Here is a 20,455-nt window from a genome sequence, read left to right as displayed (position 1 = left end):
GACAATCTAGTATCGAAGTTTCATGTCCAACATATTTCTATCATACATAACAATCTCGGGTCTAATATCGATAGGGTAGACGATACTAGAATGACCTACCTTGTGTCGCAGCATGACGGGTCTGTGAAATTGCCGATGTTTTACCTCAGGCTGATACATATCGGCGATTTTGGACTCTTATAATCGATACTCTATATCCGATATAATATATATAAAGTGCAATGTTGCGGTGTTCCTCATGATTTCTGTACGATTCAGTTGCGTCTTGCCCTGTATTTCACACAAAATAACACAACCTGCAATGATTCACTTGATATACATAAAAAGTGGTAGATCCGATGTGTGAAGTTGCCTTCATTTCCTTTCTATTTGCTATTCAAATGCTTGCGCATACATACTTCGCGTTTTACCAATCGCCATGCGTCACTTGCACTCCCACTTGAGGTAAACTGCTCGCTAGCCCGAAAAGCGATGAGCAGTTTACCTCGACACAGTCAATACGCTGAACAATGATGCTTTTATGACCGCAACGAGATCTCGAACCTAACTTATGGGGAGCATATTGAATAGCGCCACTACTCTTGCGACAGAGCGTTAGGTGAGGCATTCGCCTTGATGCACTACCGGTCTCTCTGTTCAGTTGTTATTTGCGAATTTCACGTTTTGCAAAGCTCTTGAAAGATTGAATAATTCGAATCTTTGAATAAATTGTCAGGTATTCAGCTTAGCAAAAATTCAGGTAAACTTCATTACATATAGGGAGAGTTACAGGCCAGCGTCTGTAGGACCAGCAGGACATCTTTCAAGAGTTACTTTACCGGCATGAAAACAGCTGGCCTCGGGCCATCGGGTTAAACGTGAATTTCGCACGCTGTGTACACGAGGAGCACTGTATGATCATGTATACGCAGTCCATAGCACTCGATCCTAAAGTTTATGCAAATAATTTGTGAGCAAGTCAAAGTTTCTACCCGGATTGCAAAGGAGAAGCTCAGTAAAAGATAAAGACTGACTCTCTCTCTCTCTCTCTCTCTCTCTCTCTCTCTCTCTCTCTCTCCTCTCTCTCTCTCTCTCCTCCTCTCTCTCTCTCTCTCTCTCAGGACAATGGAATCGGAAAAGACCCAAAGGAAGAAGGCGAGGAGTACGCCGTCAACGCTGATGAAGCGATGTCCGGCATGGAGGTAGTAAGAGATCATTCTTCTACCTCCTACCTCCATGTGTCCAGCAATGACAAACACGAGTTTGATCCCGATGAGAAGACGCTTCACGATGATCAGAAATGTGGATTTTGGAAGTTCAAACCGCAGTGTCTTCAGTGCTTTGCTAACGTGAACGTCGCCTTCGTTTCCCTAAGCGTGGCCGCATTTCTGAACACCTTCGGCTGGGGAGTGTTTGCTACCGGTATCACTAGCATTCAGACACGGTACGGCCTCCCGAGCTATATCATCGGTCTGAATGCGACCATGTTTGACGTCGCTACCATGGTCGCTGTCGTCTTCGTCACATACTTCGGCGGAGGCAAAAATAACCATAGACCGCGATGGATCGGGTTTGGCATCATCTTCGCAGCCTTTGGCACATTGCTCGTGGCGAGCGTACATTTCATATACGGCCCGTATGATTACGGCCAGGCGGGTGGTACATCCGGGAATGTCTCCGATGCAGACGGACTCTGCGTTCTACGAACCAATGGCAGCGCATCACCGAGTCTGACTGTGATACGGCAGACGGGGGTAGCCTGAGTTCCCAAAAGCGAGACACCAACATCATCTTACTGGTTGGACACTCCATAATTGGTGCAGGATTTTCACCAATTCTGACCCTTGGGACAGCCTACCTAGACGACCATCTGGTGCGAAAGAAGGCGCCTATGTATTTCGGTATGTAACTATCCCATCAATAATTCCTCGAATATAGTTACAACTAAATGACTGAAGCCAAAGTACTCCTTAAAAACCTTGTTATGAATTTAAAATTAAAAAAAAACCCAAACATTTTCTCCAACAGTTGTAAGACTGAACAAAGCTTAGTGAAAACATTTCGCATAAAAATTATCGGATATTGTCTTAACACAGGTATTCTGTATGCGATGTACCCACTGGGACCTGTCGCCGGTTTCCCATTTGCTTCCCTCTTCGTCAGCTATTACGTCGACATCAACACCGTGGACGCCAGCGAGGTGGAGCTTACACCCGATGACGCTCGCTGGGTCGGAGCGTGGTGGATGGGATACCTCGGCAACGGTATTTTGATCTTTTCTCCGCCATACCTTTCCTCCTTCTGCCGAAGAGACTGCCCACTCCCAAGGATGTGAAACTAGGAACAGACAATAAGGAAGAAAAGTCTGAAGAAGAGATGGGAGAGAGAAATAATTTCTCGGATTAAAGGTCAGTCATCAAGAACATTTGTACTAAGAAAGTGAAATACAACGTTTCACATATGTACATACATATACATACATACATACATACATACATACATACATACATACATACATACATACATACATACATACATACATACATACATACATACATACATACATACATACAACATACATACATACATACATACATACATACAAGGCATACATACATACATACATACATACATACATACATACATACATACATACATACATGCATGCATGCATGCATGCATGCATGCATGCATGCATGCATGCATGCATACATACATACATACATACATACATACATACATACATACATACATACATACATACATACATACATACATACATACATACATACATACATACATACATACATACATGCATACATACATACATACACACTTAGGCTCTGCAGATTGATGGAGGCGTTTATAGAAGAAATTGTGTCTCGCACATTTGATTTAGCGCTAAGAGGCCAATATAGATTTCTGAATCTCGAACATTTCTAAATATATACGTGCTTAGCATTTTCACGTAATATCTGAATTTAGACACTGCCGTTACAACTTTCTCACGTCGGTCGTCATTCTTACTCTAGAATTTCCAAGTGCCACACGTCGTCTATTTGTGAATATCGCTTTTATGACGGTTGCTATCGGCAACGCTTTGGAGTCTGCCATCGTCGGCGGTACAACCACATTCCTCAGCAAGTACTTGGAGGAACAGTTTCGAGTGACTGCGACACTCGCTGCAAATCTCACAGGTGGGGTTAAACAATAATTGCATACTATTTGCCGTCGAATCTACATTTTCATCTTCTATACCTTTTTGACCCGATGAGCTAACGTTGATACAAGTTATCCTTACATATCATTTCTGCCAGAGATGGCAAAATTTCGCACTTTCCCTAAAATTGAGTATATTTGCATGTTTTGAAAACACCCCAGGTTACAGTTTGTCAGATTTGGCGGGTTTACGGCCCCCTTTTGAGGTCTGTTTCCAGATACAATCTTTGAAAAGAGTGATCTTCTCTTTTGTCAAATCGAGTGTATTAAGGCGAGGAATGTTCACTGATGCACAGACGTAACAAGTACAGATTGTTCCATTCTGTGGGTATGGTATAGGCAGCCCTCTAGCATATAGTCTGTGGAAACATTTTCACTGGCACTTTGCAGAATAGTTGACAAGCTTATTGTTTAAGACCACGTAGTTATGATGTTGCGAGAACATTTTGGACACATGATGTTCTGACTCGTGATTTTTTCAATCCTTCTCTAGCTTGCTAACTTTCCAATTTTCTGCACATGCGCAATGCATTGATAATAACCACCGTGTTCATTCGACATTTCCGCGACAGCTATATGTGTAACCGCTGCAGCTGCCGTTGGCGTTCTCATCGGAGGGTTTTACTTGCGAAGGAGGAAACCAAGTCTCGCTGACCACGGCAAAATAATGGTAATATTCGGAGTCATTTCGCTTGTCCTTTCTGTTCCGATGCTGTTCTTTGGCTGCGATCAAGAGAGCTTCGCTGGTATCACACTGCCATACGGAGGAGGGTAATCTTATTTTAATTTAAACTATACTATTCTTAAAAGAGAAGAGCCAAAACTTCTTTCCAGATACTTTTTATAAATGTCATAAAGCACTCATTACTCGGTATATAGAAAGTGCCGGTTTATTCTGTGCAATACAAAGCATGTACAAAGTTAAACAATAGTAACTTCATGATGAAAGAAATTTCGTTTTTCACTTTGGTATCGGAATGTAATGTCAACATTTCTTTGTCTTTCATCGCATTGTTCAAATGTGTTTTCTCCGGGTATGCAAATTTCTATAAGCTAGTCATCGGATATTAATTGGTCGATAATTCTTACTACGTCGTCAATCCATGTAGTCAGCGGGTAATTTAAGGTCAACGGGAAGTCAACCCTTGCATGTCTTTTTTTCTGCCTAACCTGAGTACCTATAGCAAAGTGTCAACAAGGTTTGTGCATTCGCCAGTCGGCAACATTGCAATATTTAGGGACACATGACAGTTTAAAAATGTGAAGGAGACGATAGGAGGAACAACGGATAGACTGTCTTTCAAAAGGACGATTGATAATAGCTATCTGTCCTGCTTGATACAATCAGTGTAATGGATCGATGCGTGTATTGCATATAGTTGGTAGTTTGGCATTAATACAATCGACTGAGGCAAAAACATTCAAACAACACAATTCGTTCACTTCAATATCATTGTAGGCATCTTAATACCCTAATATACTCGTGCTACATTTATTTCATCGATAGCTCTGATCTGACTGAGAGGAGTTTAGACAGCCGTTGTAATTCCAACTGCGGATGTATGCCCTCTGTGTTCAACCATATTGTGGCGTAGATGACGTCACCTACTACTCTCCCTGCTACGCAAGTTGTGTCGATGCAGTAAGTTTGTTGTATATCTGTTACTGCCCTTCTGTGGCATTCAAAAAAGCATTCACTAGACATGTGACATGCCGTATTATAATATCTGTATTAAGTGCAAGATAAGATATATCTTTGTGTGTGAAAAGTATAAACTTCGAAATTCATTAACACTTCAAATGATTATGCATGCGGATATCAGCTGTGCAGATCAACGGTATCGGAATTTATCACATACATAGACCCAGTTATCCCTATAGTATGACGTCACACTATAGGTATATGACTACGATGAATCCATATTCCACATGTGGTGGATATGGGACCCGGACTACTTTTAAAACGTAAACAAAAAATCAGCTGTTCAGTTCAGAACTTATTTTCAAATCCCTGAAATGCAAAAGTGGGAGGGTAATGAAACATAAGGAAATATGGAGTGTTAAAATATATGTGTAGAACACAAAATACCGTCGATACTAGAATTTTTATGAATTTGTGTTTCTTCGTCGTTATTTCGATTGAAACGTTTGATTTGTACACCGCTGACATTTTAACGGTATGTTACCGGCATTTTGTGTTGTCTACCTCGTCAAAATTGCCCTTAACTAGCTTCTCGATGTCCATCAAACAACATAATAAGCATAGCCGATAACCCAAGACACGTACCAATCATCCCTGCGGCAGTAAGAATGTTTTCTGAAGCAACATGGACGGGTTTCAAGTTCAACATCACGATCAATGCTGCCGCGGCAGTCAACCAGTCGAGCCCCCGGGGCGAGCCGATGAAGCAAAGAGCGTACATTATTTCTGACAGCAATGACGATACTCCGGACTTGAGACTCATCAGAAGAAACGCTATTTATTTTTCAAGAGCGACGAGTTCACAATGTCATGAGCTGCAAAGACTCGTTGCTTTAGGCTTACCGATTGAGTCAGAGCCGAACACTGTTCTTCATTATATTTAAACACGTTCATTTTATTCGTAAAATATTAAACATACAATTGACAATTTCGTAAAACATAATAATTGTTAATTTTGAAAATTTCATACAAACTTTGCAAAGAAGAATTATTTGAATGATGTTCGAATGTTGACATAACCCGTTCTCGCCAGCCGCGGCTGAGTGTCGCGACGTCCCGCTTGTACGTCCAATAATTTTATGAATGAATTTTCACTAAAATTGATGTTATAGTAAGAACCAAATAAATACCTTGCATTAAAAATCCATAGTCTTTCCTATTTCCGCTTGATTCGCACAGAAAAAGCCATACGAGAGACGCTAATTATCCATAGGAGCAGCCCCGACATGTTGAGCTGACCGCAGTCAAGTCAGCTGTGACCCAGCCACGACCGCATAACACAAGCGTATGAATTCTTGTAAATACTCCCTCTCGTTCTTTCCCAGTAATTATCATTCCTCGAAGGTTTATTCAAGGACAACTGGGTCTATGCATGTGATAAATATATAATCCCCCCGTATTCCTCACTCGTGTGTCTGCGTCGCTGACTCGTGATTCCCCGTGTAGCGGCCGTATCCCCCCTCGCCTTCGGCTCGGAGGGATACGGCCGCTACACGGGGAATCACTCGTCCGCGACGCAGCCACACTCGTTCGGAATACGGGGGGATTATATATAAATATCGCATCCATGAATTCATAAATGCGCATACACTTATTCTATTATTCTCTCCACACCCAAACGATAAGGTTACACGTTCGTATTGTGTGCCTGTCTCTTTTATCTAGAACCTCACGCAGTGCTCTTGCGTGGCAACTGACGTTTCCGCGGCCGTGATGTCTTCAAGCCCGTCGACGATGAGTATTCCTAAGGAAATTCAAGCTTCTCCGGGAATGTGTGGAGCGAAATGCGACACTATCATGATTACATTCGTCGTCATTGCTTTCTTCTACAGCTTTGCGAGCAGCGTGCCTTTGACGTGTTACGTTTTAGTCGCTATACGGTGAGATGATCTCGGGTGTTCCAGCTCTTAGACTTGTAACCTACTTCTACCAAGTCGGTAGATTGATAACTACGAACGTAACATATGAAAGTCGATGCAGCATTAGTATGCATATTTTATTGATGTATACTTTTATGTACGAATGGAAGAGTACGTATCTCGTGGAGTTATGTTAATGCATTCATACCTGCATCTTATCGTCAAAGACAAATGTGGTTGTATTTCGAAACTGTCGTTAGGCCTACCCACATTCTAAATATCTCGTAGGTTACACTTCTTTCTTAAGAGTTACTTTCTCCTACACTTAAGGTCTGTTGATGAAGCTGACAAGCCATTCGCACTGGGCATAAGACAAATGATAACTCAGTTACTGGGTAAGTGAAGTTACACGGAAAATATATTTAGAAAAGTTTGATGCCAAATCAACGTGCAGTCTTCAGAATAAATATGGAGGAAAACGTGACTAGGCATCGAAAAAGAAATATACGGAAATCCCCTTAACAACGATAATAATACTTATCATATAGTAGGTTCCATGCTCATACTGCTTCAGGTTCCATGCTCATATTGCTTCATCCTAGTGACGTTCACCGTAAAATATCAGCCGTGATATTTCACGGTAAACGTCGAGACATGCACGATAAACGTCATCGAATTGGGAGTTTTCCCGAACTACATTAGTAATTCGTTGGTAAACAACGTAAACAAACAAAATGGCTGCCGCTCCCCGCCTGCGAAGCGATGTGGCCGACTTAAAAAACTTGGAGGGCTTCGAGAAACACGGGTATTTCTGGCTGCCAAATACGGAAATAAAATGTTGTGTTTTGTAATAATGTTTACCCATGGTTTTCATGTGAAGTTCTCGTATTTTTTTTTCATTTTTTTTTTGGGGGGGGGGCACGCTCTAGCAAACATTCTGCTGTTCGCGCGGCGCCGGTACAGTGCATGGTCTACCCCCGAACAGGTAGTGAGCGTGTGGAGTGACAGCGATGTCGCGCACGAGCATGCATGCCGTACGGCGACGATCAGAATCAGGATAGATTTAAAGCTGTGCAGTTTTGATCGGCTACAATCGTAATAACATATTGCACCTGAAAAGGTTCCTTCTGTATGACGATTTTTGTATCCTGGTGTCTTTCTTCTTGGGGGTTCATTGAGATATAGAGGACTGAATTGGAGCGATGTCATGCGTGATGTTGGCCTCGTTCTATACGTTATGAACATGTGAATGAAGCCTGTTCACATAAACATTCCAATATTTATGCGCAAGGCGTAATAAAGTACAGCCTCAAAATTTAAGGTTTTTTCGTACTATTCGTAAAATTATGGGCATGGGTATATGATAAATCGGTTATCACCCAATATTGCCTGCTCCTAGTGTCGTATCAGCACTCGTGTCTGATGCTGCATCAGACAATCAACTTCGTCTCGTGTCTGACGCAGCACAAATGACACTCATGCTGATACGACACAGGAACAGGCGATATTAAATTGCCCGAGATGTCAATTAAATTTTGGTCAGTATAATGAAGTTTGCTGTATTTATATTATTGAAATGAAAATGATAGGCCTGAGGCTACTGATCATAAGCTTAATACCCGTTTCCAGCACTGCACGTAATTTTCATAATCAAACATTAAGAAAATGCAGTTCGTTGATTAGTACAAATCTAGAATTCGTTTACCAAACACAATACTTGAAATCTTAGTTCCAACATTTAAGACAAGTAAAAATGTCGTTAAGAATTTAAGACAACAAACAATGGCAATATTAAGTGTGACTTTCTATCGACACACAATCACCGACATGATAACTGGTACTTGGCACGGATGACGTCTGGAACATTCTGTCAATGGTGCCTTGTGGTTTTCCATTACAGATTATTCGAAAATTCGTAAAGGAGGGGGTTGTCCGAGCTGCGCCAGCGCAACTTTCTTGTTAACAAATAATGTACTGTATATCATGCATGATATCTAGATGCGTAGCGTCAACATTGCTGCAACATGTGCTTTGTACTAGCCACAGTGTGATAAGTATGTTTTAACTTTCATCGATCGCTCGCTTACAATAGATACAGTGTTTACATTGATGGGTTTCGTATGAACATTGACCGCGGTTGTTGTATATTATTATTATTATTATTATTATTATTATTATTATTATTATATACTTTATTTAACGAGGGTAGTCTGATTTACATAATGAATTGTAATTTCCATCAGAGCCCTCTAAAATAAGTCCATTGTCATACAAAGAGAAAGCATACATGGAAAAAGTATTGAATTGGGGACATTTCGATAAATATACAGATTATAAATAAATATGCGAAACTAAAATGTAACAAAGGTCCAACAAGACACAATCAGTCCAAATCAGAGCCCTCGTCCATGAACTTAGCATACAGATAATTACGTAATGTGGATTTAAAGGATAACAAAGTTTCACAGCTACGAACGGACGGGGGAATAGCGTTCCAAATTTTAACTGCTCGATAAGCGAATGATCTTTGACCCATAGCCGTTCTAAATGACGGCGTGTATAAATTACCATGACTAGTGTTGCGCGTATTTAAATGATGCATTTCTGTGAGAGGACGGAATAGATTACATAAATAGGAAGGTGCAAGATTGTGCAGGGTACAGCAGTAAAATAAGTAATACGAAAGTCTATGGGCAACCAATGGAGACTAGTGAAAACAATTCGAGAGGAAACAGATGTATCGACACCTAAAATAACCCTGCCAGCTCTTTTCTGGAGTTTATACAATTTCTGGAGATTTGTTTTGGAAGTGCTACCCCAGACAGTGCAACAGTAATCGACTACAGAAAGAAATAACGCATTATAAACCAGAGTAGTACATTTCTCTGAGTAAAAGGGCGCAGTTTACGCAAAATTCCAATTCTCAAAAACAAATTCTTACCTAGCTTATTAATGTGATCATCCCAACTTAAGATGTTGTCAATTTGCACACCTAGAAGTGTGTGAGTCAAAACATTTACAATTGGAGTGTTGTTGATTTGAATAGTGAAAGGGGCATCAGAATCAGTAAAAAGCTTGATTTTAGGACGTGATGCAACAACCATACATTTTGTTTTAGTGGTATTAATTGACATAGCATTGTTGGAAACCCAGTTTGAAACCGGTATAAGATCCTCATTCAAACTGAAGTTGACATTTTCTATGGTAGCCCCGGAAACACACATGGTCTGGTCATCTGCAAACATTTCCAAATTGCTCCCATTGAGACACAGTGGAAGATCATTTATGAAAATTAAAAACAGAAGTGGTCCCAGTATAGAGCCCTGTGGGACTCCACAAGTAACTGGTAACACGTCAGAGTTCACAGACATATAACTGACAAGCTGGTTTCTACCGGTCATGTAGGAGCGGAACCAATTTAAAGATGACCCAGTTACACCATAAGTAAAAAGTTTCTTAAGCAACATGTCATGATCAACAAGATCGAAAGCTTTACACAAGTCTAAAAACATTAAGCCACTGTACAAACCCTGATCCATATTGCTGAGAAGTTGATCGGTTAACTTAAGCAGAGCAGTATGACATGAGTGTAACTTTCTAAAACCAGATTGAGAGTCAACAATTAAGTTATTACTATGCAAAAAATTGTACAAACTATTATAAACATGTTTCTCTAAAATTTTTGATAGAATAGGTAAAAGAGAAATAGGCCTATAGTTGTTAATGTCACTTTTTGAACCACACTTATGTATAGGAACAATCTTGGCACTTTTGAAGCAATCAGGAAAGATGCCATTGATAATAGACATGTTGAAAATACTGGTGACAGAATCTGCTATACAATTTGCACCAAGTTTCAAAAGTCTGGGAGATATATTGTCCCTTCCAGCAGATTTACTATCATCCAATAGAGAAAGCTGCTCTTTTACAAAATTAACTGAGACAGGGGGAATTTGAAAAGTAACAGGGGTTGAGCCAACTTTTGAATTAACCCATGCTGCAGTAATACTCAAATCATTTGAAACATTGATACAGTTACGATACTTATCAGTAATTCCAGTAAAATGAACATTAAATGCCTGGGCAATGTCCTTATGGTTTCTTAGTAATCTACCATCACTATGAATGCAAGGGTTTTGTGTACGAATATCACCCTGAGACAAAATTTCATTCACAGAGCGCCAAATAACGGACGGGTTGCTGGAATTGCTACTGAAAATATCTTTATAGTACCTGCGCTTTGCGAAAGTAATGGTGTGAACAACCCTGTTTCTCAGGGATCTATACAATAACCAATCGTTGGGAGAATTTGACCTTGTAGCTTGAACGAGATGATAGTCTCTTACATGAATGAGGTCAAGAATCTCAGGGCAAAGCCATGGCGGCTGTCTGTACCTTTTCACGCGCCTATCGAAATAAGGAGCGTGTGCATCACAAACATTATTGAAAATACTAGTCCAACCATTAAAGACTAAGTTGACGTCATTTGACAGAGAAACTTGTGGCCATGAAGTCGCCATTAAATCACTAGTAAAATTGACAACGCTGAAGTTACGAAACTGTCTTGATTTAACACAAATATGGGAGCCAGTATTGTTCTTGTTGCCATGGTTACGTCTCACTATACAAACGGGGTAGTGATCAGACAGACCAACTTTAGGAATACACACAGAGGAAATGTTCATCGGGCAATTTACATAAACATGGTCGAGGAGTGTACCAGAGACAGGCCGAGTCGGGCAGTGACAAGTTCAGACGACTTTTTCCATTTCTAATCATTGCTACAGTTTTATTATGAGACGATCATTGCCATTTTAATTTATTCAATACAGGATGGATACCAACTCCTATTTACGTGGGTGTGATCATCGACTCGGCTTGTATACTCTGGGGCGAGGATGCATGCGGCGATCGAGGTGCCTGTTGGCTGTACGACCTAAAGGACTACCGCTTGAAAGTTATCGGGTTCGTTGTCGGCATGAAATTTCTCTCCCTGCTCTTGTTTACGGCGACTTGGATTGCTTTGAAATACGGCGAGAAAAGGGGGAAATATCAGTCGAAAGACGTAGACAGAGGGAACGACTGGAGTAAATCTTGTAAAACCGAGAATTTAATTTCAATTTCGTCAATTCATGGTAATTCAGTGCTGGCAAATTCATGAAAAACTAGTTATCTATGTTAGAAGTTTAACTTCAAGTTTGCAGTCTACAATTGTTACTAACGACTTGTGTGTATCATGAATAGCTGTATAACCAGTCTACAATTATTACTAACGATTTGTGTGTATCATGAATAGCTGTATGACAAGTTTTGAAATCTGGATGATGGGGAGAGCGCCCATATTATAACCACGGGGAAGGTACATCACTTGAATTTCTTATATTGACTCGCTTTTCAAGATTTTTAATCAACAAATTTGAAATATATATCGAGATGTATCAAGCGTATAAGGTAGACAAGGTTTCATTTTAAAAAAAGGTTCGACTTGAAATTGTTTCTAACGAATTTGTTTCGACCGACCGTGATGTAACAAAATCACATACGTGTTACGTCACATTACAATATATATATATATATATATATATATATATATATATATATATATAATATATATATATAGTCAAAAGTAGTTAAACAGTTTCAATTCACTCGGATGGAAATACATACAGCAATGATGTAAAGTAACGTCATGCAAGTGCAAGCAATAGATCATTATGGGTTCTCTATGATTGTGTCATATGAATGATGAAGATATGACAACAGCAGGATTATTTTATAACAATTAATATACAGCAAAGAAATAACATCATCAAAATCTCCTATGTTTTCATCAGTTATTTACCAAGGCGACTGTTTCGGGGATTTGAAAACAATACAGTCAACTGCCTTGGCTCCCCAAGCAGTACTGATCAGGTACCACCACACCTTAAGTTATTCTGAGTCTTATGTTATATATGATGTCTTTCGGTGTTACATTGAATTTTTCAAAAAGTTGAGGATGTCTTGACATAGCTTTATGAAACTGTCTGATAATTTTAGGTTGTTGTCCTCCTTGAGACAACATCCTGTTGTACAGGCCTGGCAACTGTTGGAAGAAAATCTTCTATTAGAAGTGTTGCGCGAGCAATGCGAAGATATTCTGACAATACAGTGCATGAAAAATATACGAAGGGATGTTACTTTCCCGATCATATATATATATAATATATATATATATATATATATTATATATAATATATATATATATATATATATATATAAATATATATATATATATATAATTCTTATTTATTTTACTATCATATAGCAGATTTAAACTAAAAATGCTCCTGTGTTTCAGTATACATTCCGGGTAGTGTCCATATAGAAGATATTATAATTGACCAATCAGCGAACCTACCGTCGCCAACGTCACGAATAATGAACCATACAAACCTAGGCTCGTAGATTGCAACGAGTTCAAAACTGTTCGGCTAGATTTCACCCGTTATTTTGGCACTCGTGAGTTTTTAGTTACGCACAGTGTTTGTTATGGTGGACATGGTGACCGATACAAGTGATTAGTACATCGAAAATTACTTTTTGGATGGTTTTCCTGGCCACGTACCGCTCAGGTTTTGACGCTTGTAAATCTACAGTCAGTTATTTGTCGCCTAATATCGACTACTTTTGGTCATGCGACTACTTTTGGCAATTTTAATGAAACCTTGCCATCTGTAATATGGAGAATGTTGCAAGCTTTGCAAAGATGGGTCAACTGTTCTTGTCGGTCATCGGAGCACGATTTTTTCGATCACCTTCTCTTGCAGTTCCTGCTACGATTGACCCTTCGCCAAAAAACTGCGCGCTGGATCAATTGCCGAGAAGTTAACCAAAAGCTGGAAAAGAGAACGAAAAAACGTCCGATAACCCTCTGTCGAACATGGTCAAGGGTAAAGAAACTCAGAAAACTATTCCTGAAGAAAGTCTTACAATCTTTAACACCGTAAAACGTCGCCAATCGACTGGACTAAGATACTTCCGGGTAGCCAACAGTCTCACTCGATCGGTGGATCTGTCAGGTCATATCGCGATCTGAACACAACATTTCAAAGCGAACGAACGTAACTTTTAACCCTCATAACATATATAATACATAATTCGTTCTTTCCTTAACCTCATTTCATGTACGATACGCCATTAGTTCTTCCCAACTGTCCTCTTTATGGACATTACCCGGACTGGTATATGTTGCATTTATCTGTAAATTGACACCTTCCTGATATTATTTCACTATTGTAACTTCATTAAAATTATCATAATCAACATCACGAGTAATACTCATCACATATAGCTTCAGATGAAAAATAATCTTAAAGTATACAAATTACTAGCTGAAAAAAATAATCGTTAAGTATACAAATTGCTAGCTACAAAATAATAAAATTTTCACTTTATGTAACAAGTTCAATTGTCTTTTGTAAAATCCTTTACGTTTTTTACAAATTAGCTGACGTGAAAACGCAAAATGTTTTCACAACTACAATTATCAAGCTTGCAACGTTTTATCAACTTTTGTGATGTACTTCCATTCTTTTGTCTGTAATTGGTAAAGGTCATTAATATGCAAATTAGCAATTAGCTAGATGGTTTTCATTAATTCTATCTCTACATAGCAAGTTTCATCAAGTTTTGTCAAGTCTATCCAGAGATATACGAGATATACGACATACAAGCCTAATTAGGAAAGCTTGTCAAGTGTGCAAATTAATTATAGGTTGATGTAAAAATGCTAAACAATTTTCACATTATACTATAGTATATTGAGTGCACACAGCAAGTTATGTCAACTTTGGTTGAGTCAATCTAGATATATCCCCTATCGGGAAAGTTGTTACAACGTGCAAATTAGTAAGTAGCCTATGCAAAATATGCAAAATGACTTTCATTACTACTATACTGTATCTTCAACGTATAGCGACTTTTGTCATATTAGATTGGGTTAATCAAGACATACAACCAAATTAGGAACGTTCGTTAATATGTAAATTAGCTTTGCCACTATTATAAAAGTTTTATATGCACTTGAAATCTGTCATATGAGTCCAGGATTTAGATTTCTGATAAAAAAAGATTCATTTGGGTGATGTAGTCATTAACAGAATATCTTATTTCCGGACAAATAATTATTTAAATTAGAATAGGTAAGCCATACACACCCAAACCTTATCAGTTCTTGGCAGTCTCACAAAGAATTGTGTACCAGATTCGATGCCTATCTGATGAGGCGCTCTTGAGATATCGCGCTAGCTAGCAGACGGAGACATTGGTAACAAACTGGATCACGTGGGTGAACACGTGAACTAAAAAGGAATTATTGTCTTGTTCTCATCATCTTTTTAATAAAATCATCGCTCTCTCGCCCCTTCAAACATTTCTTGATCATGGGGTACTATTGTGTTTGAACTCTCAAGTCTTTGTGCGTGTTACATCTCAGATCGATTTCTTCTATTTTGAATGTAGGGGGTCGCAGTGACCATTGCTTTTACGTGGCGTTGAACTCTTGAACAGTCTTCTAGAGAGTAAGGCCATTTGAAGAACATTAAAAATGTTTGAGAACTTTAATAAAGTTGAAAATGAGATAGCAGGGTTCTGTTATTACGTCCGTGAAACAACCGGCCATTAGCGTATCGTCGCAAATCATTCCCTTAGTAACTTCTGAAGTAACAGTTGTACGTTTTATTTGTTGTGCCTTTCTCTGCATTATGTTTATTCCACAACACATATTTCATTAACGAATGGGTTTCTCCTTGTATTACCTACGGAAAGGCATGGAAAAACTAGTCAGTCTTGCTGACGCTGCGACAAACATGAAAATAATACTTTAAATGCCAAAACATTATTCACAAGAATAGGCAAGAAACAAAGAGATAGACCTAAGATGCTAATTACCCAAAGTTTACAAGAGTCAGAAAGACAATACACGTTCCCTCTATCACATTCTACAACTTCGCGTCCTGACAGATTCTTATTCGTAGCAACGTCAAACTATTACGATATTTATCCAGTCTAAGATCGTCAACTTGCTCTAGAAATTGTGCCAAACGCTTGTCCATAGACAAGATGCTGAAGATGGACGATCTTTTCACAGCGGTTGGCTTTTTGGCAACTCCGTGCCTCAGACACCAAACTAACATCTATCATCAGAGATCACTTGACATAAGACGGTCACCTTACTTTTGGTTGTTCGGCACAACAAGTTCAAGCAGTGCCAGTACTGGTAATTCTGTCGACAAAGTGTGATGGCGGAGAGCGAACTCCGGACGACCGAAGATTGCCGACTCAGAAGGGAACAGATTTAATCGAAGCAGACGGCTATGAATTGCACCGGAGACGACGTGAAACCACCGGCAACTTTGGTGTGAGCCGTAGAAAAGTTCGACAGGTATTGTAAAAAGCCGACCCCATTCTTGAAAATGATGAGGTCAGTTTGTCAACAATTTGAAGGTGGATGGTAGCTCCCAATAAGCGCTTCAATTCGTCCAAACAGTATTCCTGCTCTGTTGACGCAAGACAAGTCGACAGAGTGACAACAAGCACTACTACTTTAGCCAAGTAAGTATTTGATGGAGTTCTCGTTCAAGTTTGCTGGATCAACAAGTGTTGTCTTTTGATGAGATGAATAAGGTGAGCATTACTTGTTCATGTTCTGATAGTGAAACCGTATAGAACACGATTAGAACTAATATGGGATAATTGGATTTTCAGGTTTTTCAAATTTGTCAAAAGTGTTAGTGCGGTATAGCTGAATGTTGCAATATTGCAAATTACTCATGAAAACAAGTGTGTAATGTAAAAGAAAAGCAGATGAAAATACATCGGCTAATTCACTATCCAACTATCCCAAATCAGTTCCAATCGTGTTATAGTTAGTTATTACACCTCACTCATTCAGCGTGCACTGCCATTGGTTAAAAACTACTCACGTGACATGTAAAAGAACGTGATGATGCCCTCTGCGAACTTGATGATGCCCTCTGCATTTGATATTACATGGATGACGTCATTTTACTTACTGCGCATCCTTTCTGCGCATAGCAAATTGTCGTTCGCTTGCACTTGCTGTTCGCTTGTACTTGCAGTCGGCATCTATGGCTGCGAAACGTCATGCAGAGCTGTCACCAGCACAGTTACACGATATTTTATTTGTTATATCAGTGCTCAGTCCAGAAACTTTGCATCCTTTTGGTTACCATTGCCCTTCCAATAGTATTTGTACCGATTTATCTCAGCAAGGTGTAGGCCTACAGAAAAATATTAGTTATTGACTCAAAATGTTTATTTTCAAAATTATGACTATCACGTGGCATGATGTACATTCCCGGAATGTACGTCATGCGAACTGTCCGGTCGAGAAACTGCTTCTACCCGTGGAAACGACGGGTGAAATCTCATTTCACATGCATATATGCATATACAGCGAAACTTGATGAGGGTGCCGCCATCAAGTCCGTTCGCCCAAACCCACCTTTCAAGTTCTTCGTTTCAAGGTTTGCGCCAAATACGACCCCAAATGACGTCATCCGCTACATCAACGGCCGTTGCCAAGTCGACATTAAATGTGAACAGCTGAAGACGAAGTTTGATACCTACTCGTCATTCCTTGTTGAAACCACGGCGCGAGTCAGCTGTCAAAGTACGTAACCCTGCGATTTGGCCCGATGGTATACTCATCCGCAGATTCTATTAACTTTTTTAGTCCATGACTTTACGTCTTATCTCTTATAACTGTCGCGGTTTAAAATCATCCATTGAAAAGTCCATGACTTTACGTCTTATCTCTTATAACTGTCGCGGTTTAAAATCATCCATTGACACTTTAAATTCTCTGTGTTGTAATCATGATATTATTCTTGTCCAAGAACATTGGCTGACCAAAGCAGAGCTTCCAATGCTTTCAAATATTCATGAGGACTTCGATGCCGTCGGTGTTACTGCCATCGATGATACATGTGGAATTCGTATTGGGCGTCCATTTGGTGGGGTTGCTATCATGTGGCGTAAGTCCATTGGTCAATTCGTCAATATCAAATTTGTAAATGACACAAGGCTCTTAGGCGCTGAGATATTAACTTCCTCAGGGAAACTTTTTGTCTTATGTACTTATCTTCCCACTTGTTCGAATGACAATTTTGACAGTTATATGCATTATCTGGCGAAAATCAATGACATTGTCAGTGAGATTGATACTGCAAATGTGATTATTCTAGGCGATTTTAATGCAAACCCAGGCACTTTATTGCAAATGAGCTTTTTGACTTCTGTATCGATAATAATTTGCATGTTTCTGATGTCGAAAAGCTGGGTAGAAGCAGTGATAATTTTACTTTCATTAGTGAAGCTCATGGTAGCACTTGTTGGTTAGACCATATCTTGAGTACCCATGCAGTGCACAAGGCTATTTCTAGTATTCGCATTCTGTACGACTATGTTTCCTCGGATCATTTTCCGCTTTCCGTTAATATTGACGTTGTAGATCTTGTTCATACTGATCCTCTTGGTCTTGATAACAACAATGTTAAGAAGAATTTTAATTGGATCAAAGCGACTCCACAGAATTTGTCCACTTACAAGCACATTTCAGATCGGTTACTTCGTGTTATAGATATGCCAGTAGATGCTTTAAAGTGTCGTGACTGTAATTGTAAGAATATCGACCATATTGACGGTTTGCACTCTCTGTACTCAAATATTGTTACTAGTCTCACTACAGCAGCTCACAATAGTATTCCTACTACGTCTGCTGGAACGGGTTTCAACACAGTTCCAGGGTGGAATGAGCATGTGCGTAACTTTCATAATGCCGCTCGCGATGCGTTTAAATTATGGACCGCTAATGGTAGGCCAAGAACTGGTCCGCTGTTTGGTCTCATGCGTAAAACTCGTGCTAAGTTTAAGTCTGTACTCAGGGCATGTAAAAGGGATGAAGGTCAAGCTAAGGCGGATGCATTAGCTAACAATTTGACGCAGGGAGGTTCGCGCAAATTTTGGAAATCTGTTACCGCCAATCGGAGCTGTCCCCTTCCAACTAGCGTAGGTGGTTGCTGTGGGCACGACAACATTGCTGACATGTGGAAAAATCACTATGAGAAGCTGCTTAACTCAGTCTCTAACTGCAATGACAAGCCTTTTGTGTTGTCGTCATTGAAAGAAATTGATTTTAACAAAGATATGGTGTTACTGTAGACGAAATTACTCGCTGTGTTAAAATGCTTGAAAAGGGGAAAGCAAGTGGTAAAGACGGCATTGCCGCAGAGCATTTGATTTATGCTAGCTCAATTTTATACATTCTATTGAGTTTGTGTTTTACCAGTTTCTTTATACATGGTTATTTACCCGACACATTTATGTATGCTACGATATGCCCTATTGTGAAAGACAAGTCAAAAGATCTTACATCCGTTGACAACTATAGGCCCATTGCAATTGTAACAGCTATTTCGAAGACTTTGGAATTATGTATCTTACACAGGATTGATTCATTTATAGAAACTAGTGCTCTTCAATTCGGCTTTAAAAGCAAACATTCTACTGACATGTGTATCTTTGTGCTTAAGGAAATTGTTGATTTTTATAAAAGGCAAAATTCGCCAGTTTTTCTGTGTTTCATGGATGCCACGAAAGCATTTGACAGGGTCAACCACTGGACTTTGTTTAGAAAATTGATTAGTCGCAACATTCCATTGTTTATTATTCGTATTTTGCAGTACTGGTATAGTAATCAGCTGTTTTTACGTCCACTGGGCATCAGCCGATTCCAATCCTTTTCACGTTTCTAATGGCGTACGACAAGGAAGTATTCTCTCACCAAAACTTTTTGCTATTTATGTAGACCAGTTAAGTAGTAAGCTACAGTCTGCTAGCGTGGGATGTTATTTAGCGAATCATATTATGAATCACTTATTTTATGCTGACGATCTGGCCTTGATTTGTCCATCTGTGAAAGCTTTACGAAAATTGATCAACATTTGTGAACACTATGGTAACGAGCATGATATTCTCTTTCATACCGAGAAAACTGAGTGTATGGCTATTTTCCGAAATCTTGGAAGCAGGATAGAATTCCTCATGTATATTTGTATGGTAATTCTCTTAATTTGTAAGTTCGAAGAAATATCTTGGCTACATTATGTCCTCCACTGGGATGGACGATGCAGATATGCAAAGACAGCTTCGTAGTTTTTATGCGAGAGCCAATTTTATTGTTCGTAACTTTGGCCAGTGCTCTCAGAAAGTAAAATGTGTCCTTTTTAAAAGTTTTTTGTATAGTGTTTATTGTTTGAACGTGTGGTGTAATTTTAGTGCTAAACTAATGTCAAAACTGAGGATAGCTTATAATAATGCCTTGAGGTTGATTTTTGATCTGAAGCGTGACGTCAGTATTAGTCACAATTTTGTGACCAAGAACATCTTTAATTTTGCTTCCCTTCACCGAAGACTGCTGTTCGCATTTTGTAAGCGTCTGTCCGTGAGTGAAAACCCAGTTATCCGTACCTGTGTAGAGTCTGATTCGTATTTTCATTCAGCTTTTTGGAAACATTGTAGAAAGGTTCTTTATTAAGTGTTTTGCTCTTTTTAACTTCTTTATATATTTTTTTTGCTTCTATTATTAATTTTATGGGCATTCATGGCCTGAAATAAAGATTAATAATAAATA

At 39.3% G+C, this 20,455-nt stretch overlaps 1 pseudogene; it reads left to right on the top strand.

The window, feature by feature from the left end:
• The first annotated feature begins 2,079 nt into the window (after positions 1-2,079).
• Positions 2,080-16,041, top strand: LOC139126200 (solute carrier organic anion transporter family member 3A1-like; annotated as a pseudogene).
• The last annotated feature ends 4,414 nt before the right edge of the window (positions 16,042-20,455 follow it).

The sequence above is a fragment of the Ptychodera flava genome, assembly GCF_041260155.1.
Source record: "Ptychodera flava strain L36383 chromosome 3 unlocalized genomic scaffold, AS_Pfla_20210202 Scaffold_27__1_contigs__length_13241970_pilon, whole genome shotgun sequence".
NCBI classification, from domain to species: Eukaryota; Metazoa; Hemichordata; class Enteropneusta; family Ptychoderidae; genus Ptychodera; species Ptychodera flava.
This window is presented reverse-complemented; position numbering and strand designations above follow the sequence as displayed.